Here is a 21,575-nt window from a genome sequence, read left to right as displayed (position 1 = left end):
CACCTATATAACCGCTGCTTCTTGTCGTACATAGTCACCCCTGATGAAGGAGCCGAGTTGGCTCCGAAACGTTGGGACCGCTTTGAATAAACTCCCTTGGTTGGTGTATTTGCCTCTTACATTTGAATGAAGCCTGCCAAAAAACGTTAGAGCAGTGCTGAAGATAGTAGAATTCTAGCTTCCGGCAAGATTTTGTTACGGACGGAAGTTTCTGCTGCGGGAACTAAGGTAAACCGGCAAAATAATCCCGTAATGATACAACCCACTTTGGAAGTGCATGTGGCGATGATATTAGTGAGTGACGTAAAATAACGTGATTGGACAGGACAAAACTGTCGCTGCCGGCTGCACAGCGGTCTTCTCAAAAATTCTGTCAAGATGGTGACATGGGCGCAGGGAGCTAATTGTAGCTCACTGCCGGCATTGTTTTGCGCTCCCTACTGTGCCGGAAGCCAAAACTATAAACAGTTCCCCAAATGCAACTCCATGAACAAGGGAAGGTTCCGCCGCTAATTTTCACTCACGGGCAGCTGTTGTGTCGCACATTGTTGGCAGACTACACCGCGAATTTGTGGTTAACAATAGCGGGTAGGAAAGAGATTCCTTAACTAGCCCCACGAATTTCATGAGGTTTTCGTTAGACGTGGGCGAGTGTGGCTGTGGTACTGCACCGCAATGCTTTGAAATGGGTAATCCATGAAAAAGAAGACCCGCAAAATGATTTGATACGGATCAGCTATCTGTGCCCTTCAGTTATGCTGAGAGACGTTTTAATTACACGCATTCTTTCAGAACAGGATTCGTCTACCCTTTATAACACCGTATTTGTCGGTACCGTTCCAACACGAAAGAGCTGCAGGAGTAAGATTGTGACAATGGGCTTCCTAATCCACAGCTGATTTTCAAATGCGCGTAGCTTCGTATTTATGTTGGCACTTGAGAGCAGCCGTCCATGCAGAATCACTCTCGTCCCCCCAATGGGAAGCTTTTATTGTACGCGCCCGGCAACATTTAAATAGTGTTTTTTCGCAGAGTAGGAGAACTGATTTCGGGGGAATATATTTTAATACAAAGACATAGTATATTTCATAGTATGCTCCATTTCATAGTATGCTGCATTTTAGAACCATTTATTCTAATTCCATATTCATATAGTTTACGAGCGAAGGCACCTTTTAAAATAATTGTGCGTGCTATATATTCCCTAGTAAGCATGCCTTTTTTCGTTGTTACAGACTACATACCAGAGGGTAAGTGTCCACTTGGCATGCCACTTGAGAGACATCCTTTCCATAGACATAACCAGGAGCGCACCCAGAAGCCCAGAAAAAATATCCGATGATTTTCTTGCGGTAACTTTAAATGCTAAAATCTGTACATAATCGTAGATGTAACCGTTGTTACGTGACGCCTAAGTTATGAGCATTTAAACACGCGTGAGTCGTGTATCGCTCAAATAAATTGTACCCACAAACTGCCTTTTTTATGAGGAGACTTTGTAATTATGGCGTAACTGGTGGAGAGTGCTGTCTCTAGCGATCAATGCCACGTAACAGTCATTCTAACTGCACAGAACGCATAAAGAGGAACAAATTGTGTTTGTAACAGCATTTATGCTTCCTATATTGCGAAGATGGCTTATAGTACGCCGTGTACCACACACGCCGTTGTAACATGATCGCGTAATACTTTGATTGTACTTTTTAAAGCCTAAATTGAAGTGTCGGTTGCAGTTTCACCTTTTCGATGAACTCGTCAATGTGCGATCCCTTCTTTTTCTATGGTTTGAAATGTGCAAGAGAAACACACTCTGTGAAGTGAATGGTCGAAAAGATTCATCCGACATGATTATAACCGTGTTTAGTTGTTATTTCATAACAAATGTCAACGTTTCGACGTGTTTTGTGCAATACCTTAGCAGCAATCCGCATGCAAATGTCTTAAGGACGTAAACTGAACTTGCAGATTTGAGCTGTGTGTCGTTTAGACAGCGAACAAAGCCTCTTTAAAACAGCCTTGCTCCATGTGAAGCTATAGTGAGCCATCACACGGTGTTAATGTGTAGTCGCCTACTTTAGATACATAAGAGAGCACTGACCAGAGAGCTGTAGGCACAAGTGACCATTGGTTAGCAAACTAGGGACTTGTGGGTCCTTAGTCGCTATGACCATTGGGTGGGGCACAATGATGCCAAGGGTGATGTGTGTGTCATCTCTAGTGGACCCCCACTGGTGGCCCAGAAGTGATTGATTGTAGGGTTCAACGCGCCAACGCAAAGAAGGCGATAAGCTTGCCGTAATGGAGGGCTTCGGGTTAATTTTGACCACTTTGGGATCTTTAACGTCCGCCGAAATCTCTAGCACACGGGTGTTTTTGCTTTTCGCCTGCATCAGAAAAGCGCCCGCGGCGGCCGGGAATCGAACATGCGTCCTTGTGGTCAGCAGCACAGCACCTTAGCCACTGAGCCAGCGCGGCCGCCGGCTGCAGGCAAGGAGTGACCAAGCAGCAGTTTGTGTTGAATCAGTCTCCACCATGGAAAGTGCCTGCGAATGACCCCGCAATAACCGCTTAAATGTGTTTTGTGGCTGACTGAGTTAGGTAGATTAGGTAGAGCTTACAAATTAGGTAGAGCTTAAAAACTAGACGAACGAGCGATTTGCGCTTAAATTTAGGGCACATTCTTTACAAAGCAATAGGAATGATGGGACAAACAGCTGAAGTTACGAAAGCACATGTAAACATAGAAGTACTGATGCGTTCTGCTGTTCGTACTGCGCACAGCATGCTTTGGTTTAGCTGCACAGCACTATGGGGCTTGGGGTTGTCTCAGAATCTCTATGGTCTCAGACTCCGTGGTCTCAGACGACACTGGCCGATTGACGCAAGCAACGGTGTCTTACGTGACCCCATTTGTCGAGCGAGCACTGTTTCAGGGAACGAATATTTTCTCCCAGAACAAAAACAAGCCAGGTTTAAATGCGGGCAAAAACAAACCAAACGCTTGCCACGGTATGGTGGCGCCATCTAGGTTACGGAACGTAAAGAAACGCGGGAACAAACCAACACCGCTACAGGGTGGAGACAACCTTTGAACGGTCCCGTGCCGCCGCAATTGGGCCAACGGGCTCAACGCGTTATTCTTTTCGTTTCCCACGAGACCTAGCAACGCGAAACAGACAACATGATTCAAACTTCTTCAGTAAACCGCGTTGCGGCGATAATTTTAGCGCGGTTTTGACACAATGACTTGCTTCGGCGGCGAGCGAGCAACCGAACATGGCGGCGCCAGCGTTACGTGTATCTACCCTGTACGGCGGATGCGTGAATGAAGGTACTCTAGGCTGCAGAGCGGTCGGCAAGGCGGTCGGTTCCCGTGATGTCACTTGGGACCACGAAAGCACACGATTGAGCGGAAAATCAAAATTTTAACCTAAATTGTTTAATTTCTCAGAGAATAAAGCACCGTTTGTATCCGGACAAGCGCTGGGGGCACTATAAAACACGAAATCTTTCGAATAAAATCAACTTGCATTTTCTCTTCATGGCTCCTTTAAGGGCAATGAAGAAAAAGTGAACAAGTTTGGTTCGCCAAAAAAATACCGTTCCTGTGGTAGCAATGATACCAATTTGATCACGAACTTCAAACAAATACTGAAAATGACACTAATAACGGGAAGCAGTGGCGATCACCCTGCCACTCCCAAGGGATTTCTATGTGACATCTGAGAATCTTGTTTGTGGGACTGGCAGCCGCTAATTAGGATCACCAACAAAAACCATGACTCGCCGAATCAAGCGAGCTCTCATATTTCCGTCTGATTGTATAACTTGAATGCTAAATTGTAGTTAATGCTCTGAAAAATGTTGTAATTCGCAGCCCTTTTGCGGCCGCTCCTCTGGTTTCACAGCGCCGTCGCCCTCGTTGTAATCGAGGCAACAAATGGGACGCCAAAGACGATAGGGGTAGAACGTGCAGAAAGGGAAACAGGAAAGAATGGCGAAAGTGTGAGGTGTATAGCGGTATGCCGAGACGTCTGGAGGCATTTCTCCTCGGGAGACGCCTTTCGAGATAACCTAGAGAAGAGAGAGGCCACCAAAGATATAAGCGAACAGAAAACTGGAGGATGAAGGTACGGTGAAAGGCGTGAAAAATGGTCCCCAGTGGCTACGCGTTACCAGACAATGCTAGAGTATGTCGTCCGGCTTGGTGTGTTCGCTCCTACCGCGATGACTTCGTGAGACGCAGCGGGTATACGTATACCGACACCAAGAACACTGCAGTTTCCTCTGAACACAAATTTAGCATTAGAGAGTATCGTAATTGTCAGCCAACTTTTTTTAGGGGTGGCATCAACTGTATTCCTCTGGCCCGTTTCCAGAAATAGTAGCGCAAAATTTAAAGTTTAAACTACTTGTATTTTTTTAGGTTAATAGTCGTTTGTTGGTGGAAAGAATTTAAGTGAGCTACCAAAGGCTGCCCTCTCACAATGAACAAAGTTTTATTTAGTGTTTATGCTCTTTTATGAATTTGGATCGCTCACGTATTTTATGCATTTAAGCATTTTAGGCATTTAACCATCCAAGGTATTTTAACTATTAAGATCGCCGTTTAAGCATTTCATAAGCCAAAAAACAACCACTTTAGGAGACTCGAGGCTAGACCTTTAAATCGGTCTTCTGTACCGTGCGTTTTGTTCTGTCGCCAAGCAGGAAATAGTGAAAAGTTTCAGGGCACCCCAGTTGTGTTGGTGATAGGTCGGGATCGCGAAGTCGCTGGTTCAATCCCAGCCTGTTCAAATACACTTTTTCTATATTTATAAACTGTGTTCCTTTTGATTTTTATGGCCGTATTTATGCTGTTTTATTCAGAAATTCGGTACTAGGTAATACAGACTCGCACGGTTGCCATTCATTTTCGTTATTCCAGACCTGGGGTTACGGGTGGGGTTACATTGGATAGGGTTGTTTCAGGTTAGGATAGTTTAGATGCCTCAGAATAGATACGAATAAAACTTGCAGTGAACATAACCCACTGCTCGGGAGATAGTAAAATACTGACTGTCGAAAAAAAAAATTGCGGCTAGATGGTCACATGGTCGCGAACAGCGAATGCCGGTGCAGTGCCGGCAACATACCGGGATGCCTAGTTTGCAGGCATCACTGCTACAAAAAAAGCGAAACTGACGATTGTAGCTGGCAGTATAGCCCGTACGAATATTTTCCATGCGATATATCCCGATTGGTTGAAAGGCCTCACTATAGTATGCCTGGTAATTTTGCCACCGAGCATATCGTATTGAGATGTAACAGCTTGCTTGGCAGAGTTCTTGGTTACCCATCTTAAAGGCACTCTATCTATTCCTCCTTCTACATACGTTTTATTCACTTCGTTTATTTCGCATTTTTTTGTTCTGATTGAAGCTTGTTTTTATTGGAAAAGGCGACTCCAGTTACTAATGCAGTATTTAGCTCGGCTCTGCTGTGGCATTGTGTCTGTTGTATCGCTCGAGACTTGTCTTTCTGTCTTCGGTTGGCCTAGATTAGTTAGTTTATATCTTAACCTACACACAGATTTCGATGAAGACTGCAATAAAACATTAGAGCAGTGCTGAAGGTAGTAGACTTGTGGCTGCAGGCCAGATATTGTTACTGAGGGAAGTGCCTGCTGCGGGACCTCTGGTATTCCGGTAAAATATCCACACAATTATACAATCCACTTTGGAAGTACGTATGGCGATGATATTAGTAAGTACCTTAGAACAACGTGATTGGGCAGCACAAAACTGCCGCTGCCGGCCTCACAGTCCTCCTCTCAAAAATGCTGTCCGAATGGTCACATGGTCGCGGCGAGCCAGCCAATTGTGGCGAACTGCCGGAATCGTTTCGCGTAGCCTACTTTGCCGGCTGCCGAAACTATAAATAGTTCCGAAAATGCAACTCCATGTACAAGGGAATAGGCACCGCTAAGTCGCATGCACTGGCAGCAGTTGTTGTGTCGCACATCGTTGCCAGACTACACCGCGTACTTGTGTTTAAGAATTGTGGGGAGCACATTGCCTCGGTAACTAGCGCCACGAATTTCTTGGCGTTCTCGTTGGACGTGGGCGAGTACGGTTGCGGTACTTCGCCGCAATGCTTTGAGATGGGGTAATTCGTGACGTAAAAGACCCGCAAAGTTTTTTGAATGCGCATCAGCGGTCGGTGTCCTTCCGTTATGCTCACCGACTTTGTAACTACACGCATTCCTTCAGCGCAGGGTTTGTATACCCTTGATCAACACCGTATATATAGCTACAATTACAACACGAAAAAATGTAATTACACGCATTCCTTCAGCGCAGGGTTCGTATACCCTTGATCAACACCGTATATATAGCTACCATTACAACACGAAAAAGCTGTAGTTGTGAGGTTATGATAATGTGCTTCTTAATCCACTGTTGATTTTACAATGAGGTTGTCTTCGTTATCACGTTGGCATTTGAGAGAAGCCGTCCCCCCCATGTCATGCTTTCAAGGTACGCACCCGGCATCATTTCAATAGTCTTTTGTTGCAGACTAAATCAAATGATTAGGCGGAATATATTTCAATACGAAGTCATCATTTCGTTTCTTATCATGCTGCGTTCCAGAACAATGTAATCTACATTCATTTAGGTTACCCGCGAAGCAACCTTATTCAAAATTACATGTACATGGTACACACTACGTAGTAAGCGTGCCTTTTTCTTTGCAGATGACTACAGACCGGAGGGTAAGCGTCCACTGGGCACGACACTTGAAAGACACCCTGCGTACAGGCATAGCGAGGGACACCCAGAAGCCTGGAAAAATATCCAAGGGTTTTGTCGCGGTAACCCTAAACTGGCAAAATCTGCAGATAATGGTATATATTGGCGGCGTTACGTGCACCTTAAATTTGGAACATTTAAATACCGTGAGTCCTATATCGTTGAAATCAAGGACAACTACACACTGCTTTTATTATGAGGAGATTTTGTAACCATAGCGTAACTGGTGGAGAGTGCTGTCCAGAACAATCAATGCTTAGTAACAGGCATTCAAAGAGCACAGAACGCGTAGAGACAGAGAGAGAGAGAGAAATTGTGTTTAAAGCAGATGCAAAGGAGTAGGTACATTCATGCTACTAGTAACGCGAAGATCGCTTATAGTACGCCGAGTGTCACACATGCCAGTGTAAAAATGTTTCGTTGAACAATGTTGCCGCGTGTTTAAACGATAAAAGGTTAATTTCCGTGGCTTTTTCGCCTTTTTTACGAATTTGTCAAGGTACTTGCAATTCGCGTCTCATGGTTTGAAATGAGTATTAGAAATACATACTTAGAAGTAAGGGGTCAAAAACATCCATCCAGCATGAATATAAGGTGTTTAATTGTCATTTGATCAGAAACCTCAAAATTTCGACATGTTTTTTTTTATCGAATGCTTTACGCGCAATCCGCATGCCTTGCCTAAGGAAGGTAAATTGAACCTGCCGAATTGAGCACTGTGTCGGATAGACCGCTGAACAAAGCCTTTTGAAAACATCCTGGCTCCGCGTGAAGATAGCGTGCCATCACACTGTGGTAAAATGCACTCTCCTGTTTTACATACATAAGAACAGATCACTAGCCAGGCATCTGAACGCCCCAGTGACCATTATTGGCACACTTGAGAATTGTGGGTCGTAGGTCGCCATGACTAGTGGGTGGGGTACACTGATGCTGCGGGTGATGTGTGCTGGTGGGTACAAAGTGACCAAGCACCAGTTGGGGTTGAGTGAGTGACTACCTGTGAGCGGGCTTGTTTTGTGGCTGATTGAGACCTTTCGTGTGTGGTGTGTCGCCAACATTACATTAGTCGGACCTGACATTTGCTTGCAGCAACTGTACTGTAACGTCCTACTTAACACTGTGCTCATGGCATAAGCATCATGGAAAAATAATCCGCTATTTGTTCCCCAGTTGCTGACCCGTACCAACGGCGGCGATCATCAGGTATTTTTTTTTCTCATAGAGAAATATTTGATATAGTTACCACTCTTTGGGAGCCCCGCCACGGGGCGCGGTTTTAAGTTCTTAAAGGGGCAATGAAGACAAAATGGTCAAGTTTGGTTCGCCAAGAGGATGCCATTGGTCTGTTATTAACGATACTAATTTGGTCACGAACTTCAAAGAAATTATGCAAATGACAAGCATAAGAGGCGAAGATGTGTCGATCACCCAGCCTTTATCCGGCGATTTATATACGACGTCACGGAATCTTGTTTGTGTGCTTGGCAGGCGCCAATTAGGGCCACCAACAAGAAACACGGCTCGGCAGTTGTAGCGAGCTCACTATGTTCTTCCGATTGTATCACTTGAACGCTAAATTGTAGTTAACGCTCAGAGAAATGTTTTAGTGCGCAGTTTTGTGACTTCTTCTTTGTCATCCTTTGTAGCAGACGACTCTAATCATCATTTCATTACGCTCGTCACGAGCAGCCGCATGCTCATGTGGCTGCATTGGCTCGCGAAACTTTTTCTAAGATTCCATTGAAGCGTCGTCCCATCAAGACGTGTCGCTCCGCTTTCTGAGTATCACGCCGCTGCTGGAAGGCCCTGAGATCCAACACGCAGAAATTAGTTTCACAGCGCCGTCGTCCCTCATTGTAATCGAGGGAACGAAGGAGGTAGAATGGGCAGAGAGCGAAGGAGCAAATAATGGCGGAAGTGTGATGGGGAGGGCGGTATGCCGAGACTGCGGGAGACGTTTTTGCGGGGGCGACGCGTTACGAGATAAGCGAGATAAAAGAAAGGCCACCGAAGATAGCGCGAGCAGGAAAGCGGAGAATGAAAGTATGGCGAAAGGCCAGAGAAATGGTCCCCACTGGCGACGCGTTACGAGACAACGTCATAGTATATCACGCGCATTGGCCCATGCCGCGATCACTTCGTGAGACGCAGCGGGTATTCACCGGCACCGAGAACACTGCAGTTCGCTCTGCGCGTAAATTTCGCATTAGATAGTATCGTAATCGCCAGCCATCTTTTTTCGGGGTGTCATGAACTGCGTCGCCCCGGCCCGTTTCAAGAAACAGTAGCGCAAAATCTCAATGTTAAATATTACTTGTATTTCTTGGGGTTAAGACTTGTTTGTTTCTAGAACGAATCTGAGTGATCTACCAAAAGCTGTGACTCGTTATGTAGAAAGTCTTATTTGGTATTCATGCCCTTTTAAGAATTTTGATCGCCTCAAGTATTTTAAGCATTTGAGCATTTTATGTATTTAGGCATCTAAAGAATTTTAAGTATTAGGATTGCTGTTTAAGCATTTTGATCACCGAAAACCAACAACTTTAGCGACTGGAGGCTGGAGCTTTTATTCTCCTTTCTGTACAGTGCGTTTACTGTTGTCAAAAAGCATGAAATAATAAAAAAGGTTCGCGTAGCGCAGTGGCTGCGGTGATGTGTCCTGATCGCGAAGTCGCTGGTTCGATCCCAGTAGGTTCCATATGCTTTTTTTGATGAACGATGTTGCTTGTAATTTTTTATTCTTATTCATGCTCTTTTATTCATCAATTAGGCACAAGGTAAAACTAACTTGCTGGTTTGTACGGCGGCATCTCAGCATTTTGGTTATTCCAGACATGCCGTTATGGGTTGCGTTACGTTGGATAGGTTTGGTTAAGGTTAGGTGAGTTCAGATGTCTCAAAATAGATACGAATGTAGCTTACAGGCAAAACAAAAAACTGCTCTGGAGATAGTAAAATACTCACTGCCGGGAGAAAAACGGCGGGTTGATGGTCAGATGGTCACGACCAGCCAATGCCCGTACAGTTCCGGCAACATTTCGTGCAGCCTATTTTATCGACCTCACTGCTACAAAAAAAAGCGAAACTGACTGGCTAGCAGCCGGTCTTATAGACTGTAGCCTGTACGAATCTTTTCTCAGCGCTGTATCCTGATTGGCTGAAAAGGCTACACTAATGGGCCGTGTAATTTAGCCACCCAGCATATAGTTTTTAGATGTAACAGAGGGACAGAGTTCTTGGTTAGCGATCGTGAAGGCACTGATTCTACTCACCCGCCGCGGTGGCTCAGTGGCTAAGGCGTTGCGCTGCTGAGCACGAGGTCGCGGGTTCGATTCCCGGCCGCGGCGGCCGCTCTTCTGATGGAGGCGAAAAGCAAAAACGCCCGTGTATACGGGATTTCGGCGCACGATAAAGATCCCCAGGTGGTCAAAATTAATCCGGAGCCCTCCACTACGGCGCGCCTCATCGCCTGCGTTGCGTCGGCGCGTTAAACCACAGAATCAATCAATCAACTGATTCTACTCCACTTCTACGTATGTTTTATTGTCTTCGTTTATTGAGCCTTTTTTCGTAATTATTGATGCTTTTTTGTTCGGAAAGGCGAATCTTGCTTCGAATGCAGGTCTTTAGCTCGGTCCTGCTGCGGCATTGCGAAGTCCTATTGTTCATTCTAGACCTGTCTTTCTGTGTTCAGTTGGGATAACTTAGCTTATATTTTGACCGAAACAAACACACTTGGATAAGCCTGCAATCAAACTTTACAGCGGTACTGAAGATAGCAGAATTCCATTTGCGGGCAGGATATCGTCACAGACCGAAGTGCCTGCTGTGGGATCTATGCTATGCCAGAAAAATATACACATAATGCTACAACGCACTTTGGAAGTGCATGTGGTGATGATTTTAGTGAGCAACATAAAAAAAATGTGATAGGGCAGCACAAAACTTCCGCTGCCGACTGCGCAGCGCTCTTCCCAAAAAAGCTGTCCGGCTTTATCGAAACACGAATTGCATTTCTTATCGTAGGCGGCACGTCCCTGTTCTTCTTTTTTTTTTGCCTCCGTTTTTGATGTTTCCCTTTCCTTTTCCCCTCTCTTCGTGCTCCCAGACTTGTTTATAAGCGCTGGAGCGGCAATAAACTTTTTGTTGAAAGTCAGCGCTTGTCCCGTCTACTCCTCGTCCCGTGTTTTTGTTTAGCGCTTGTTTTCCGTGTGTCCGGATAGTCACATGGTCGCGGCGAGCCAATTCTGGCGCACTGCCTCATTGTTTTTGCGCAGCTGACTTTGCCACTTGCCGAAACTATAAAGAGTTCCGAAAATGCCATTCCATGAAGAAGAGAAGGTTGCGGACCTAAGTTGCACGCACAGGCAGCGGTTGTTGTGTCACACAGTGCTGCCATACTACCCCGTGAACGTGTAGTTAAATATAGCGGGGAGAAAGGGGCCTAGGTAACTAGCCCCACGAATTCCTTGAGGTTCTCGTTGGACGTGAGTAAATGTGGCAGGCGTAACGCGGCGCGATGCTTTGAAATGGGGTAATCCATGACGTAAAAGACACGAAAACCTTAATTGAATGCGCATCAGTGGTCGGTGTCATTCAATTATGGTCAGCGACTTTTTAATTACAAGTATTCTTTCCTCACAATGTTGTTATATCCTTGATGAACACCGTATTTGTCGGCACCATTCCAACACGATACTGATGTATGAGGAAGACTGTGGTATTGTGGTAAATGGTTGTGGTAAATGCACGGCTGATTTTCAATTGCGCATCGCTTCGTAAATATGTTGGCGCTTGAGAGCAGCCATTTATGCGGAATCACGGTCGTCCTCCGAATGTGATGGTTTTATTGTATGTGCCCGGTAATATTTATATGGCGTTTTTTTCTTGCAGAGCAGGACAAATGAATTTGGCTGAATATACTTTAATAATAACTTGTCAATCGTTTTGTTTGGATGCCTCGTTGTAGAACCATGAATTCTATATTCATGTAGCTTACGAGTGAACCCACCGTATTTAAAATTACATGTACGTGGTATACATACCCTAGTAAGTGTGCCTTTTTTCATTGTTGCAGACTACAGACCCGAGCGTAAGCATCCACTGGGCATGCCACTTGAAAGACATCCTACCTATCGACATAGCCAGAGGCGCACCCAGAAGCATGAAAAAATATTGCATGGTTTCGTCGCAGCAACCGTTAACTTTTAAAATCTGTACATAATGGTATATATATTCGGCATTACGTGTAAACTAAATTAGGAACATTTAAATACGCGTGAGCCCGGTATCGTTGAAATCAATTGCACCCATAAACTGCTTTTATTTTGAGTAGACTGGCTAATCAAGGCGTAACTGGTTGGGAGTGTTGTCTAGAACTATCAATTCTAAGTAACAGGCATTCTAAGAGCACAGAACGTATATAGGAAGGCAAATTGTGCAAGTACCAGATGCGCAGGATTAGCTACATTTATGCTACTAATATTGCGAAGATGGCTTATTCGTTTATGGTACGCCAAGTACCACACACTACGGTGTGAACGGGTCCACGTCAAACAATATTTCTGCTTGTTTAACTAATAAATTTTCGCGGCATTTTCGCCTTTTGCACGAATTGGTCAACGTACTTCCCCTTTGTTTTTATGGCCTAAAATGAGTAAGAGAAACACGCACTGTGATGTAAGTGGGCTAAAACATCCATCCACCATAATATATTTCTGTTTACTTTTTCTGTGTTCAGAAACGTCCAAGTTTCGACATCTTTTTCGCGATAACTTAGGCGCAATGTGGGTGCCTTGTGTTAGAAAATTTAACTCAACCTGCGGATATGAACCGTGTGTCGTTCACACTGCGGAACAAAGTCTTTTTAAAACATCCTTGCTCCATGTGAATTTGTAGTAAGCCATCACACTGTGTTAAATGGCAATCTCCTCATTTAGATGTATAAGAAGAGAACACTGGCTAAGTAACTGAAGGAACGAGTGACCATTGGTTGGCACACTTGGAACTTGTTGGTCGTAGGTCGCCATGACCAGTGGGTGGGGCTGCCGACGGTGATGTGGGGCTCTTCTTTTGTGGGCACCCACTGCTGGGCTAGGGGTGACCAAGCATCAGTTTCTGTTGAGAAATTCACACCCATGGAGTGGGACGGCGACAGATAACCACTTAAATTTGTTTTGTGGCTGATTGAGTCCTCCAGTGTGTGGTGTGTCACTAACATTATATTAGCAGGACGCACCATTTGCCTTCTGCAAATGTAACGTCCTGCTCAAAACTGTTCTCATGGGATAAGCATCAGAGAAAAACAATCGCTTTTTTTCCCAGTTGCTGACCCTTCCCGACGACGGCGATCATCAGGTATCTTCTGTTCTCATTGAGAAATATTTGTTTCAGTTACCACTCTTCGGCTAGCCGGCCAGCAGGCGCGGTTTTAAATCTCCAAATGGGCCGTGAAGATAAATGAAAAGTTTAGTTTGCCAAAAAGATCCCTTTCTTCTGGTAGCAAAGACACTAATTTAATCACTAACTTCAATAAAAACCGAAAAGGACAAGCGCAACAGGCGAAGCAGCGTCTATCCCCGTGTCACTATACGGAAATTTCTATATGACGTCATTGAAACGTGTTTGTGCCCTTGGAAGCTGCCAATTAAGGCCACCAGCAAGAAATATGACGTGGCGATTGAAGCGAGGACTCTCTTTCCAATTAATTGTATCACTTGAATGCCTAATTGTAGTTAACATACTGACAAATATGTTCCGTGCGCAGCACTTAAGCGGCTGCTTCTGTGGTTTCACAGCGCCCTTGTCCCTAGTTGTAATCGAGCGGTCGAAGGGGACGCAGAAGACAAAGGAGGTAGAACGAGCAGAAAGCGTAGAAGGAATGCATGGCGAAAGTGTGATTGGTAGACCGGTGTGCTGAGACAGCTCGAGACATTTCTTCGGGGGCCACGCGTTACGAGATAACCTAGAGAAGAGACGCCACTGAAGATAGAGCGAGCAGGAAAGCGGAGAAGGAAAGTATTGCGAAAGGCGGGACAAACGGTCCCCGCTGGCGACGCGCGTTACGAGACAACGTCAGAGTACATCACGCACCTTCATGCGTACGCTGATGCGGCCGTAACTTCGTGAGGCGTAGCAGGTATGCACCGTCGCCCAGAAGACTGCACTTCGCTCTGCGCATGAATTTCGCCCTGGAGAGCATTGAATCGTCAGCCAATTTTTTTAGGGCTGGCATCAACTGCGTCCCTCCGGGCCCTGTTAAGAAAGAGGAGCGCAAAATTTCAATGTTGTTTATTGCTTGTGTTTTTTAGCTTAAGCGTCGTTTGTTTGAAGAAAGAATCTGACTGAGCTACCAAAGGCTGTCCTCTCAAAATGAATGAACAGTGTTATTTGGTCTTCATGGCCCTCTTAAGCAGTTCGACGCCAGCTCAACGATGGAACCGGTCTGCGGTTTGTAATGCTGGATGTCTCACATTTGCCGCGTCAGCAAATTGTAATAGTCAGGCGTTTTCATACACCATTTTTATACACGAAATTTTATATTGCTTCTAGAAAGGTTTTCCCCGCAAAGAATTCCTACAAATAGTGAGGGAGACAGTAAAGTTTTCCTTCGCACTCCTCCCCCAAAGGTGGCTCCGCTGGTACCGCCGTCAGCCGATGAGTGCCAGACGAGAGTTCGCCAGTGCGGCCGACGATCTGTTAAGCCGCCGGAGGTGGCCGTTGAGGAGTCGATGGGTTCGGTGGTTGCTGGATTAAGGTAGCCATTAGACGCAGGCTTGGGTACGATATAACTTGGAGTTTATGGGCAGTACTATTTACAAGAGAAATTTACAATATTTACATAAAATGGGGTATCTCGTTACAACTCTCGGCATAGCCGAAGGTACAGGGTACCTACAAACGAGAATGGACCCAAGTGGTGGATCTTAGAAGAACGCTCGGCATGCGATGGCGCGAACCGCCTGCAAGAAGTAAAATCCGACCCCGGTAATGGGGTTCCTAGCATTTATAGGATTTTGGCAGCGCCCCTGCTGGTGCGAGAGTGCACATGATATCAGGCGGATATCCGGGCTGACATCAGGGTGACATCAGCTCTCAAAGCCCAGATTGGTCCAGTACAAACAAATAAAACACACACACAAAAAAAGAACTAACCAATCGTAAACATGTCACCCCCGCGATCACATGACCCGATAATCTCTCTCATGCAACTCCTAGTCAGCTTTCCGCGAACGTTATTGCCACCGCTAAGCCAAGGCAAGGCCTCGGCTACACAAAGTCGCATACCGTGAGGAGTAGTCGCCCCACTAGGTTGAACCGGCGGTATTTGTTCAAAAGCCAACCCCGGACGGCTTAGAGCGGTCTAGGCTAACGCCTTACAGTAACGTCTTAACGTCTCGCCGCCTCGCCTTTGTCCACGGGCGCTCGCCGGCACAATGAGGGAGTCGGGGCTAATCCCCTCCCGAAGCCAAGGACGGCCGCCGCCCGACCCGCGGGAAGAGCTGACCGCATACCAGCGCAACAAAGGTTATCGGGAAAGCACAAAAGAAAGGAACGCGAGGCACGCACTCGTGTCTTCCAACTTCGCGTCCCGCCGGTAAACAAAACGAGAATTCCGCAGCGGGCTTACACCCCCATGCCAAGATTCTGCAATAACTTGAACTCAGTATTAGCAGAACAAAAAAAAATAATAAAAGTCAGCTGCATGTAGCTATTGTTTTTCACGCAGTTTAGGGCTTAGAACTGAAACTAAAAATGACACAACATAACGTGAGACGCGCTACACCCTGAAACAACAATACCGCAATGCTAGCCAAAAGGAACAGAGAAAAAACACGTAGAAACGCCAGAGGTACACTGGTTGCCACTGGCAAGACGATTGTTCATGCGGCCACTTCTTCAGTGTTCCGTTTTCGTCTACGCGCACACACTCGCACACACACCGGCACCGGTGGCCTCCCCACGCTGTTGCCCGACCAGTGCATATGTCAGAGCCGTTACTGCGCCTCATTCCAGCACTCGTTCGGAAGGCGGGACAGGGTATCCGCGTTGGCGTGTGCCTCGCCTTTCCGGTGTTTTACCACAATGTTATACCGGTGCAATGCCAAGGCCCAACGCGTGAGCTTTGCCCCTTGCGGTACTGTCTGGGTGAGGTAACTGAGTGGGTTGTGGTCAGACACGACTATGACTTGGGCGCCAAATACCCAAGTATCGAACTTCCTCAGACCCGAAATCACCGCGAATGCCTCGCGTTCAATGGTGGACCACCTCGATTGCGTGGGCGTGAAGCGGTGGCTGGCAAATGCTATCGGCAGCTCCTTGCCGTCGTCCGTCAGTTGAACCAAACAGGCTCCCGGGGCGATGGCTGACGCGTCGGTAAACAGCCAAAAGGGTTTGGTGATATCGGGTGTTGTCAAGGAGGTGGCATCACAGAGAGCACGTTTTATCATTTTGAAGGAATGATCGGCTTCAGTAGACCATGGGATGCGAGAGGGAGTGCCTTTAGCCGTCAACTGAGTCAGAGGCTTCGCGATGGCGGCAAAGTTAGGTACATAGTCCCTGTAATATCCGCACAGGCCCAGCGCGCTCCTGAGCTCTTTCTTAGTCTGGGGTACCTTAAGCCATTGATCGCCTCCAGCTTTGCCGGATCGGGGCCATGCTTCCCGAAACCCACCACGTGACCCAGGTAGCGGATGGAAGACTGCGCGATCTGACACTTCTCTAAGTTCGCCGAGAGGCCCACCGAGGCGAGCGTCGCAAACACGGCGTCTAACTGCCGCAGGTGCTCGGGCAGCGACTCGCTGAAAACGGCAATGTCGTCGAGGTAGGCGCAAGCATAACCCTCATGAGGTGCGAGCAGCTGGTTCATAATTCGCTGAAAGCTGGCGGCTGCATTTCGCAGACCAAAAGGCATCACCCGCCACGCGAACTGTCCCATGTGCGACACGAACGCGGTAGCCAATTGAGAACTCTCCGCCAGTGGTACCTGCCAATACCCGCGTCGTAGGTCGATCAAGGTGATGAAATGTGCCTTGCCTACCTTCAAAACCAACTCCTGAGGGCAACCCATAGGAAAAGCATCGGGCTCGGTGATCGCGTTTAGGTTCCGATAATCGACGCACATTCTTATCGTGCCATCCTTCTTCGAAACGCACACCAACTGGTGGGCGGAAGGACTTTCGCACCTTTATATAAGGCCTAGCTCTAGCAGTTCGTTTTTCGACAACCTTGGTGACCACCCCAGGGCGATTCGTGAGCCAGTCTGAGTACTTGGTGGCGACGCGCCACTGGCAAAACCAACTGCTTGATCGACTCCCCCAGCACCTTGTCTCGGTGGTAGAGCAAGCCGTCGATAACCAGCATGCCTCCCTTCCCGTCGGCTGCATCGCGCCACGCTTTTTCGAGGGTTGCGTCGCCCTTTTGCTCTGCTCTAAGCGCTTGGGTGTCACTCGCGGCAGGCTCTCGTTCGTGAATGCTATCACCCACGTCGCCGTCAACCTCACCGGTTACCGCTTCGTTCGCGTTTTCCTCACCCTGTTCCAGGGTTTCTTGGGGAGCGTCTGCCTCGTTCAGCTCAAGCGCGGCTACCGGCTCGTCGCGCTTCGTCTGTGTCGCGACCACCCCGGTTGCCTGCTGCTCCTGATCTCGGTTTTCCTGCAGAACGCCCCAATCCTCCGCGGATAGCAAACAGTCTGTACGCGATGTTAGCTTGTCTGTGAGTGCGCAAAGCACTGGAGTCCCTTCCACGACGTTGGAGAAAATCGCCTGGCCCGCCCTTAGTGCAAGCGGGAGGACTACTAGCTTAGCCTCGACTTGTTCCCCAAACGCGGACGCAAGCTTCACGGTGCCGTGACACTCCGTTAGCGCGTCGGGCACGATGCTCTCCCGCACGACTGTGATTTCTGCCCCGGTATCCACTATAGCGCTTATCTCTTGGTTCCCACAGTGCATGGTTACGCTCGTTAAGCGATCCCCCACGCCTGTAGGTCCCTCGGTGGCGACCCGCGCGATTAGCCTTTCTGTGCGCGCTGGCGCGTTTGTCGCGGCTGTCTGTCGCTCCCGGACACGTGGGCAGTTCGGGCGCAGGTGACCCTCCGCGCTGCATTCGAAGCATGCGTTAGGTTTCCCCTTGCTCTGTTGGTTAAACCTTGTCTTGGGCCCCTGCGGAGATTTCCGTGCCCCCTTCGGGTTCTCACCGCTCGGCTTAGTCGCCGGTTTTTCTCCGTTGGTCACGTTAGCATCAGCGCTAGCGTCTTTGTTTCCTGCGGCACCCTCAAAGGTCTGCAGCAGCTTCGCGGACTCTGATGCGTCAAACCAGCTGGCCCCCTCACGCAGCCTCACGTATTTCAAAGCCTCCTCGGTCAGCCCCGTCTTCAGCTGATCGGCCACGAGCAGGTCCAACAGCTTTCCGAAGGTTGACACACCTCTCGCTTCCACGTAGAAATTTAGGTAGCTGCGAAGGCGGGTGGTGAAGCTTTTCCACGTCTCCGACTTACGCTTGCGGGCCCCAAGGAACCGCTTTTTGTACTCTAAGGGCGAGAGCCTCAGCTCCTCAAGTACCACCTCCTTGACTGATTCGTAGTCGCGGTGCTGAGCGGGAGTTAGTCTCGTTGAAAGGTACTCGACCCTCTCGGCGATAATGGTAAACACTATCTGCCCCCAGAACTCCTTAGGGACTTCGTATGCCAAGAGGGTGCTTTCAACCGATTCAAACCAAATCGGTACTTCCGCGTCCGTAGGGAATTTTGGGAATGCGCCTGCCAGCATTTTCGCATGGTACCGCAAACCATTGTTCCTACCGCGCGGAGACGCACTGCCAGCTGGGCTGGGCTCACGCGATCGAGAGGCACTATTCGCAAGAGCGAGTTCCAGATTTAGCGTTTTTCGGTGCTCCCTTGCCATTTTCAAGTTGTACTCCATCTGGCGCTCTGAGAGCACCTCACTTTGTACGTCGCTACCGCCACTCACACTCTCGTTATCCTCGTCGCCAGACATGTTAGCCCTTTAACCCGCTATCTCTGGCCCACACACGGCTCTGACACAACAGTGGCAGCGGGGAAAGAAATGAGGAGACTCACCCACTTTAGCTGCGTCAAGTGTGGCTAGCGGCCTGTGGTCGCTCGAGGTTTCCGGAGTTCGGCGTTCACGCCAGGCTTCCTGGTGATGCTGTCGATCGGTGACTCCTCCCAGGGTGGTTGTGGCTCTGTCGACGTTCGGCTGTTCCGCAGCCAGGGGCGATGATCCGAGATCTCGTCGCGGTGAAGTTCTGCCAAGTTGTTTCGCCCGAGGCGAATCGCCAGAGGCGATGCAGGTGTCGTACCGTTGCTTCCGGATACCACCCTGCCGGCTGCGCCAGTAAAGTTTTCCTTCGCACTCCTCCCCCAAAGGTGGTTCCGCTGGTACCGCCGTCAGCCGATGAGGACCAGACGAGAGTTCGCCAGTGCGGCCGACGATCTGTTAAGCCACCGGAGGCGGCCGTTGAGGAGTCGATGGGTTCGGTGGTTGCTGGATTCCGGTAGCCATTAGACGCAGGCTTGGGTACGATATAACTTGGAGTTTATGGGCAGTACTATTTACAAGAGAAATTTACAATATTTACATAAAATGGGGTAACTCGTTACAACTCTCGGCATAGCCGAAGGTACAGGGTACCTACAAACGAGAATGGACCCAAGTGGTGGATCTTGGAAGAACGCTCGGCATAGCCGATGGCGCGAAGCGCCTGCAAGAAGTAAAATCTGACCCCGGTAATGGGGTTCCTAGCATTTATAGGATTTGGGCACCGCCCCTGCAGGTGCGAGAGTGCACATGATGTCAGGCGGATATCCGGGCTGACATCAGGGTGACATCAGCTCTCAAAGCCCCGATTGGTCCACTACAAACAAATAAAACACACACACAAAAAAAGAACTAACCAATCGTAAACATGTCACCCCCGCGATCACATGACCCGATAATCTCTCTCATGCAACCCCTAGTCAGCTTTCCGCGAACGTTATTGCCACCGCTAAGCCAAGGCAAGGCCTCGGCTACACAAAGTCGCATACCGTGCGGAGTAGTCGCCCCACTAGGTTGAACCGGCGGTATTTGTTCAAAAGCCAACCCCGGACGGCTTAGAGCGGTCTAGGCTAACGCCTTACAGTAACGTCTTAACCTCTCGCCGCCTCGCCTTTGTCCACGGGCGCTCGCCGGCAGAATGAGGGAGTCGGGGCCAATCCCCTCCCGAAGGCAAGGACGGCCGCCGCCCGATGCGCGGGAAGAGCTGACCGCATACCAGCGCAACAAAGGTTATCGGGAAAGCACAAAAGGAAGGAACGCGAGGCATGCACTCGCGTCTTCCAACTTCGCGTCCCGCCGGTAAACAAAACGAGAATTCCGCAGCGGGCTTACAGAGACATTGCAGGTGTTAAGTGACCAGAGCTTCGTAAGAATACGTGGTGATTGATAGACTTACAAAATAAAAGCCCTAAACCTTTTATATTTTCGTACCAGATAGCTTATAATGCCCATAGATGGGCTTCTGAGCAATTTATTGAGGTTTAATAGTGAATCTGAGTTTAAGGGGTCCGTGTACAACCTTTCACATGGTGTATGTAAGCATTAGGGTGTATAACAGTAGATTCGACTGTATCCAGTCCCTACGGCGCCCCTCTGACACTTGCGCATAAGATTGAGGGAAAGTCCAGCTAGAACGTTTTAAAATATATCAGCGCATTTTATTTGTGCTCGTCTCTCTGCGGCCAAACTGTCTCTGAACGCTTTGGTTAGCGCGTATGTCAGGTGCTCTTTAACTCTGCTTTAATGCGCTAAACGTCGGGAATAAGAATCCGCTTGAGCCTTTTTTCTAGCTTCTTCCACGCACGTACTAACCGATCCAGGTTCGTTTTGGTCCTTTTAGCTGTGCAGTTACCGTATGATAGCTGGTACTGAATTTCGGCTGTACGAAGTAGCTTTACTATATTGCCTAGTGGACTCCACAGGAAAACCTGTCTGTCCATCAGTCCCGTAGCGCGACATACGTTCACCGCTATTAATGAAATGGTGATAAAATTACTTATAGGCTGGTTATATGCTTACGAACGCGTATATTAGACAAAAAATAATATAATGCTCTTCCACTCTGTCTCAGAATGAAGAACTGCGAATCTGGACGCAGTTCACAGATTGCCCGAAAAAAGCACGTTTCTATGTAATTTGCGATTGAGCATACTTCGTAGCCAGCTAGCTGAAGTAAATTTGGAATGTACGCTAGCTTTACTCTGCCGTACAAACATAGGTCTTTCTCCATGACGCTTCGTAGTCATCTCACTGACTCTGTAAGATAGAAAACCACTGCGCTCGACCAAGAGGGACGCCAGAGAGGCCACATTGCGACGTTTGACGGCCAACTTTAAACCTCCCTCAAGCAGAACAGTCATGTCATCAATGAAGACGTAAAGCCTATAGCAGCGCGTGTAGCCCCCACCCCCTCGTTTAACTCCGCAACAGTGCATGCATTAATCGGCAACCAGTGATATGGGCATTCCTACAGTGAAAGACTCTGGGGAAAATGTCGCTGTACAAGCTCTTCAAGCTAAACAAGAAATATTGGCTCACGCCGCCGACACGTGCGGACAAGTTCCTGTTCATTCTCTGTAGGAATTCGCAGCTACTCGGCGAGCTGGAACTTTCGGTGGCAACGTCGGCGGGAGCGGCCTTTCGCTGCCGCGCGTATTCGCGCTTCCGTGCGGTGCAACGCTCCTTTAACTTCCGCTCTTCTTTCTCCTAGCAAATTACATGCGT

Source organism: Haemaphysalis longicornis, unplaced genomic scaffold, assembly GCF_048455015.1.
Source record: "Haemaphysalis longicornis isolate Haplotype H1 unplaced genomic scaffold, Haemaphysalis longicornis Haplotype H1 scaffold_5, whole genome shotgun sequence".
Taxonomy (NCBI): Eukaryota; Metazoa; Arthropoda; class Arachnida; order Ixodida; family Ixodidae; genus Haemaphysalis; species Haemaphysalis longicornis.
The sequence above is the reverse complement of the archived record's forward strand: the minus strand, read 5'-3'. Positions refer to the sequence as shown.